At 39.5% G+C, this 6,772-nt stretch overlaps 1 long non-coding RNA gene across 1 annotated transcript; it reads left to right on the forward strand.

Moving 5' to 3' along the window:
• The first annotated feature begins 273 nt into the window (after window positions 1–273).
• Window positions 274–5,114, forward strand: LOC104988403. Its single transcript, XR_825235.1, has 3 exons — window positions 274–367; window positions 3,506–3,591; window positions 5,035–5,114. It is a non-coding gene; the product is annotated as an uncharacterized LOC104988403 (long non-coding RNA).
• The last annotated feature ends 1,658 nt before the right edge of the window (window positions 5,115–6,772 follow it).

Below are 6,772 nucleotides of genomic sequence, written 5' to 3' on the forward strand. Positions count from 1 at the left end.
AAAGCCATCTATGTGGTGATCATTTCATGCAGGGGTTGGCAAACTACAGCTGCAGGCTAAATCCAGCCCATAACCTGTCCTTGTAAATAAAGTTTTATTGTAACACTCCTGCTCGTATCCTTTTATGCGTAGTCCATGGAGTTGTGGCAGAGACCGTGTGACTCACCAAGTCTAAAGTACTACTATCTGGTCTTTTATAGGGAAAGTTTGTCACACCTAGATCTAATACAATGACTGTATTTTCTGTCAACTCCCCATAACACAGAACCATCTAAGATAGCCATTCAGGTGTGTGTAGCTGAAGATGGCAAGGTTGAGGCCTCGTGAATGAGCTTGCATGAAACCAGAATTGATGAAGTTGTTTTGGGTAAGTATTCTCCTTGCCACCACCCTGACCCTGCTCAGTCTACTGATACATTTTGGTTTGCATTAAGAAACTTTTAGCTTGTCTTGTACATCATAAAACATGGCTATGTTTATTAGGATTTTTTTTTTTTAATTGGGACTAAGAAACTTGAGCTACTGATGACTCAGAAATGAGTTAATAGTTTAATAATGTTTCCAAAATTGAAGAATGGATTTTTTTTAAGGAAAAAATGTGGGCTATTCTCTATCATGAATGAAAACCAAACAAAAGAAATAATATTAAATTGATTGTTACTAAGTTAAAGTATTTCATTTGAGTTTAAATTTTATGGAATTTAATGAACGTTTATGAAATTTCTGTAACTTAAGGAATAAATAATTTGAGGGGGGTAGGGAAGTGATACAAGTACTACATTCTATGCTACTAAGTGAACAGGTCCTTTTTAGTCAAAAATTTCATCATTATATTTATTAATAACATCACATTGATAGCTTCAAGCCTCAGACTCCCTTTTGGTAACATATTTGAAAACTATTAGTGAGTTAATATTGGCAGAATGTTTTATCATTCCAATGCTTACATGCCTAGAGAAATGTTTCTGTGGGTGATGACTTCCCTACCTATGGAAATATGTGTGCATTTAGAATATAGGGTATACGATTAAGGTGTAGGAGAAGGCCATGGCACCCACTCCAGCACTCTTGCCTGGAAAATCCCGTGGACGGAGGAGCCTGGTAGGCTGCAGTCCATGGGGTCGAGAAGTGTCAGACACGACTGAGGGACTTCACTTTCACTTTTCACTTTCACTCATTGGAGAAGGAAATGGCAACCCACTCCAGTGTTCTTGCCTGGAGAATCCCAGGGACGGAGGAGCCTGGTGGGCTGCCGTCTATGGGGTTGCACAGAGTCGGACACCACTGAAGCAACTTAGCAGTAGCATTAAGGTGTAAGTGTACAGGCATCAACTAAAAATTTGAGTAGAAATTCCTGTAATTCATTCATTCAGTAAATATATATAGAATACCAATGATGTACAGTACTAACCACTGGCTAGAGATGTTATCTGGCCTAATGGAGTTGAAGAAGACAGATAAGAAGTAACACTTAAAAATATTTTTTTTGCAAATTTTTATAAGCACTATAAGGAAAATAAACAAGGTGAAGTGACAGAGGAAAAAAAATGTTAGAATCCATTTAGAAATGGATTGTGGTGGTTGGGGTGGGGGCAGGAAGAATTCTCTGGATGTGCAAAAGCCTCGAGGCACAATGAATAAGCTTGAGGTGTTCAGTGAACTGAAAAGATGACACCATGGTTGGAGAAAGTGGAAGGAGGTATGGCTGGAGAATGAACAAAGGGCCTTCTGGGCCATGTCAAAAATGAGGAACAGTTAAGGTTTTATATATGAAAGGTTGAAGGCAGGAGGAAAAGGGGACGACAGAGGATGAGATGGCTGGATGGCATCACCGACTCAATAGACATGAGTTTGGGTGACCTCTGGGAGTTGGTGATGGACAGGGAGGCCTGGCATGCTGCAGTCCATGGGGTTGCAAAGAGTCAGACACGACTGAGCAACTGAACTGAACTGAACTGATATTTAAATGAAAATGTATAGCTTCATTTATTAAATGAGACCAGTTCAAGGAAGCTTGTGTGGATGAATTTTTGATATCTCTTTTGAGTGACACCATTTCTCATCTATTTATCTTTGAAATGTCCAGCTAAGGGAAGAAAGGTAGTGATGGTGTAACATGACACACCCTTTTGTGGATAATTATATAATGCCTCTAGGATAAAAGCATTTAAAGAGAGGAGGAGGTAATTCTACTCTTTTCAGCCTGGAATTTTTAGTAGATAAAGATAAAACATTTCAAGCTGTCTCTAATACAGTGCCATCTCTTCAGAGAATCACATTACTCTCCTTTCTCTCTTTTACAAAAGACTCATGTCTTAATTTATCACATGAAATAAAACATTTACGTAAACCCTGAAAATTGCATCCCTGAGAAACCACAAAAATCAAGAGAAAGTAATTAAGGCAGGATTAATCAAATATATGGTATATTTTTAACTTTCTAAAAAGCCACATGGTTTGGCAATTTATGAGGCTACAATAGTGAACTTGATAGGGAATTACAACTTCTGAGATATTCATGTTTAGCAGCTGGTAATTTATGACAGTATCATTTAGTACATAGAAGAATATGATCTCAGTAGGTATTCCTGACCACATTAAAATTTAGGGGATTCTTGATAAACTGATAAAATAATGATGATGATAATTATTAGAATTAAAGCCAGTTCTTTTCAGCAGCTGAACAGAAAAGAGAGGTCAAGATTAATGATCCTTTAGAGCCAAGAAAGAAACTTAGCGCCTTCTGTGTTGTGGGTTACTCTGCTTTGTAGGGCTTGGCTGTGAAACACTAGATGTAGGATGTATCCCCTTAATATCACTAACCATCAAATAGGATCAATACAGAAATGCGAAAGGTAGAGTTTCAAGTTCTATAGTTTCCACCTGCAATTTCACTGCTAAGTGAAAAGCCTGGGTTGATTACTTCAAAGATTAAATTGCTATTACTGTTAAACTGGTATGGGGAGCAGATTATATTTCCTTTGTAAGTGTGCTCTGCTTGGAGAACCTATGTAATATATTGGAAAGAGCTGAGTTGAAAGTCATAAGACTAACTCTTGCTCACAGTAGACTAAATATGACCTTGGCCAAGTCACTTAATCTCTATTTGTCTGATTCCTCATCAGTAAAATGAAAACCAGAAAATATTGTTTCTTTTGTCCACTTCACTAGATTTTTGAGGTTAAAACAAAACACCTGGTTATCTGTGAGGCAAAATACTTCTACATTGATCGCTATATTTTGTTATACAGCAGAGATCAGGGGATTGCTGTGTGGTCACTATACTGTGGTTAGTGTTTATGCCATGTCATACTGAGTCACCCACCCACATTTTTGGAATCCAAAGGACAGCTGTACCTTAGGAGATATTACATTGTAGGAGAGGCATTGTGGATGTATTTGGGTTGGTCAAAAAGTTTGTTCAGGTTTTTCTGTGACATCTTATGGAAAAACCCGAGCAAAGGTTTTGGCTAATCCAATACTCTGTCTTTTCGGTCTCTTACAGGAGCAACTCCAGCACACTCCTTTTGCTTATGATTCTATGGTGTGATTAGAAGAAGAGAATTCTTAGAAAGCGAGCAAGGCAGCCAGGTGGGTCTCTACCAGTTGAAACTTTCATCAACCCCATTATACACTCTCACTGCTGGTTACAAAAACTATAAATAGAGCAAGCTGCCTAGTGGGTGTCTTTTCTCACGTCTCACTCAACATGACTGCAACTGAATTTATCTTTCTTCTGAATTTGTTTATCTTCCTTCTCATAATGAATAATAACATTATCATCTCTTTCATTGCCAAACCCAGAAACCTGAGATTTGTTCTAGGTTTTTCTTCTGTTCAACCCCCACATCTACACCCAATATCAATCCTGTAGATTCAGTTTCCTTAATTCATTGTATGGTCATACATTCCATTCCATTTGTGTTGTCTCTGACTTGGTTCTGGTTCTTATGTTTTCACAGCAGAGTTACTCCAGTACAGTAACTTCCTAACTGGGCTCCTCTGTCCAGAACCAGCTCTTATAAGTCATCCTCTTCAGTGATGACTAAGTTCCTAACTTAGAGAGTTGACCGAATTACTCTCTTGCTAAGAATTTGTTAATGCTCGGCAGAACTCAAGTTACAGGTTCTTAGCATGTATGGCCTTTACTCTAGCTCCTCTCTCAATCAAGCCTGATTATCACATTCCTCTCAGTGTATCCTTTACTCTGTCCACATCATGCTTCTCCATGCTTCTGTACTTTCTCACATGATGCTAACACAGTCTAGAAAATTCTCTTCCCCATTATAATACCTACTGTTTTTCAAGCTTCAGCTCTACTGCCATCTTTTTCCAGAAGCTGCCTTGGTGTCTGTTCATTTAACTGCTCCTTCTCTGGGCTCTGCCACTGCCTTATTTATACTGGTCTGTATTCACTAGTCCTCAGCAGTCCTCATCTTAAGGTTTTCCTGAATATCCCTGGACACTAACAGTGACTGGCTCATGACCTGGTATTCAATGCACTTCTTTTAAATGGAGAAGTCAGCATAATCTATATTTGGCAGTCACACCAGAGTGAAGATGAAAGCTCTACACTGACTAGGTTGAATGAAAGAAGGGAAATCAAACTGTAAAAACATTACCTGTGAAGACTGAAAGGGAATAAATGGAGCAAGAGAGAGAAGCAAGGAGATGAACAGTGGCTTAGAATGAATCTTAACAGTACTGTAGCCAGGGCTAACATGTCATTAAGTTACAGCCTCATCCTTAAAGTTACAAGATTGCAACAGGCATCATTGTATTTTGCAGTATTTGAGAGACAAGGAATAGACAGTGCAAAGGCAAGTCGTATGTTTGAATAACACGTGAAAGGCCCATTTGGCTGGGGCAGAGTGAGGAAGGGTACTGTGGGCTGAACTGTATCCCCTCAGATTTCATGTTGAAAGCTTCACCTATGGTACGTGAGAACATGACTGTGTTAGGAGACAGCTAAGTCAAAACGAGGACATTAGAGTGGGCCCCAAGGCTATCTGACCGATGTCCTTGTTAAAACAGGAAAGACCATGGGAGGACAGAATGAGGAGGTGGCCGTTTTTAAGCCAAGGAGACAGACCTCAGAAGAAACCAACCCTGCTGATACCTTGATCTTGGACTTCCAGCCTCCAGACTGTGAGAAAATAAATTTCTGTTGTTTAAGTCACCCATTCTGTGGTTCTTGCCTGCAGAATCCCAGGGACGGCGGAGCCTGGTGGGCTGCCGTCTATGGGGTCGCACAGGGTTGGACACGACTGAAGCGACTTAGCAGCAGCAGCAAACTAGTACCAAAAGGAAGAGTAATAGAAAAAGTCAGCAAAAGTTTGGAGTTTGGGCAGAGGCAAAGGGAGAGAAAGTTGTGAGGCTTTACAAGTCGTTGTAAAGGTTTACGATTTTATTTTAGTAAAATGGGAAGACACTGGAGGATTTGGAGCAGGTGAATATTATGATCTGACTTTTGCTTTTGTGGAGATTGGGAATTGATAATCAGAGTAATACCGATCAGATAGTTAACATTGTCAGTTGTGTAGAGGAGAAGAGGGGAAACAGTCAACAGGGAGAGAGCATGGGAAATGTTTCCTCCCTTCCATTAAACAACTGAAAAAACTAAAGATCCAAGGAGGATCCCAAAGTGACTTGCCCAAGTTGACAGAATAATTTAATAGTGGTCCTGGGAATAAGAATCAGGCATCCAGTTCTCTTTACTACTTGTGCTGGAAGGGAGATGCATTTGGCTTCTCCTGTAAGGAACACTTAAGTTGGGTTGCCTAGTATTTGGGGGAGGCTGGGTGTATCCTTGTGAGCAGCTATTGACACTTGAGTGAATTATAGTGGCCATGGCGTATGCTGTAATGCTTTCGGCTACCTGTCCATGTCTCTATGACGCAAGAACACGTAGTGTAAGAGACTGGCAGGAACAAGTGGAAATCATTCAGAGGCTCTAGTCACAGACTGAGTTTCCACAGATGTCCTTCATGGTAGATCATTTCATTGACAGAAAATTTTCAGCGATGATAATAGCAATGGCTGATCTCTAAACTGTCCTCCAACATGCCAGGAGCCCTACATGCTAGGAATGGGAGCTTTTGGTTCTAGGTTGATAAAGAATTTGTATGTGTGTCTGTGTTTATACATATACACATATATATTGTGTATACATCAATTATATATTGTATACACATGAATACAATATACTCATATGTTTGTATGTATGTGAAATGCATATGTATATATGCATATTATGTTGTATTATATACTGTATATACTAACAACACAAGAGAAGACTCTACACATGGACATCACCAGATGGTGAACACTGAAATCAGATTGATTATATTCTTTGCAGCCAAAGATGGAGAAGCTCTATACAGTCAGCAAAAACAAGACCAGGAGTTGACTGTGGCTCAGATCATGAACTCCTTATTGCCAAATTCAGACTTAAATTGAAGAAAGTAGGGAAAACCACTAGACCATTCAAGTATGACCTAAATCAAATCCCTTATGATTATACAGTGGAAGTGAGAAATAGATTTAAGGGACTAGATCCGATAGATAGAGTGCCTGATGAACTATGGAATCAGGTTCATGATGTTGTACAGGAGACAGGGATCAAGACCATCCCCATGGAAAAGAAATGCAAAAAAGCAAAATGGCTGTCTGGGGAGGCCTTACAAATAGCTGTGAAAAGAAGAGAAGCGAAAAACAAAGGAGAAAAGGAAAGATATAAGCATCAGAATCCAGAGTTCCAAAGAATAGCAAG

The sequence above is a fragment of the Bison bison genome, unplaced genomic scaffold (genome assembly GCF_000754665.1).
Source record: "Bison bison bison isolate TAMUID 2011002044 unplaced genomic scaffold, Bison_UMD1.0 scf7180017864133, whole genome shotgun sequence".
NCBI classification, from domain to species: domain Eukaryota; kingdom Metazoa; phylum Chordata; class Mammalia; order Artiodactyla; family Bovidae; genus Bison; species Bison bison.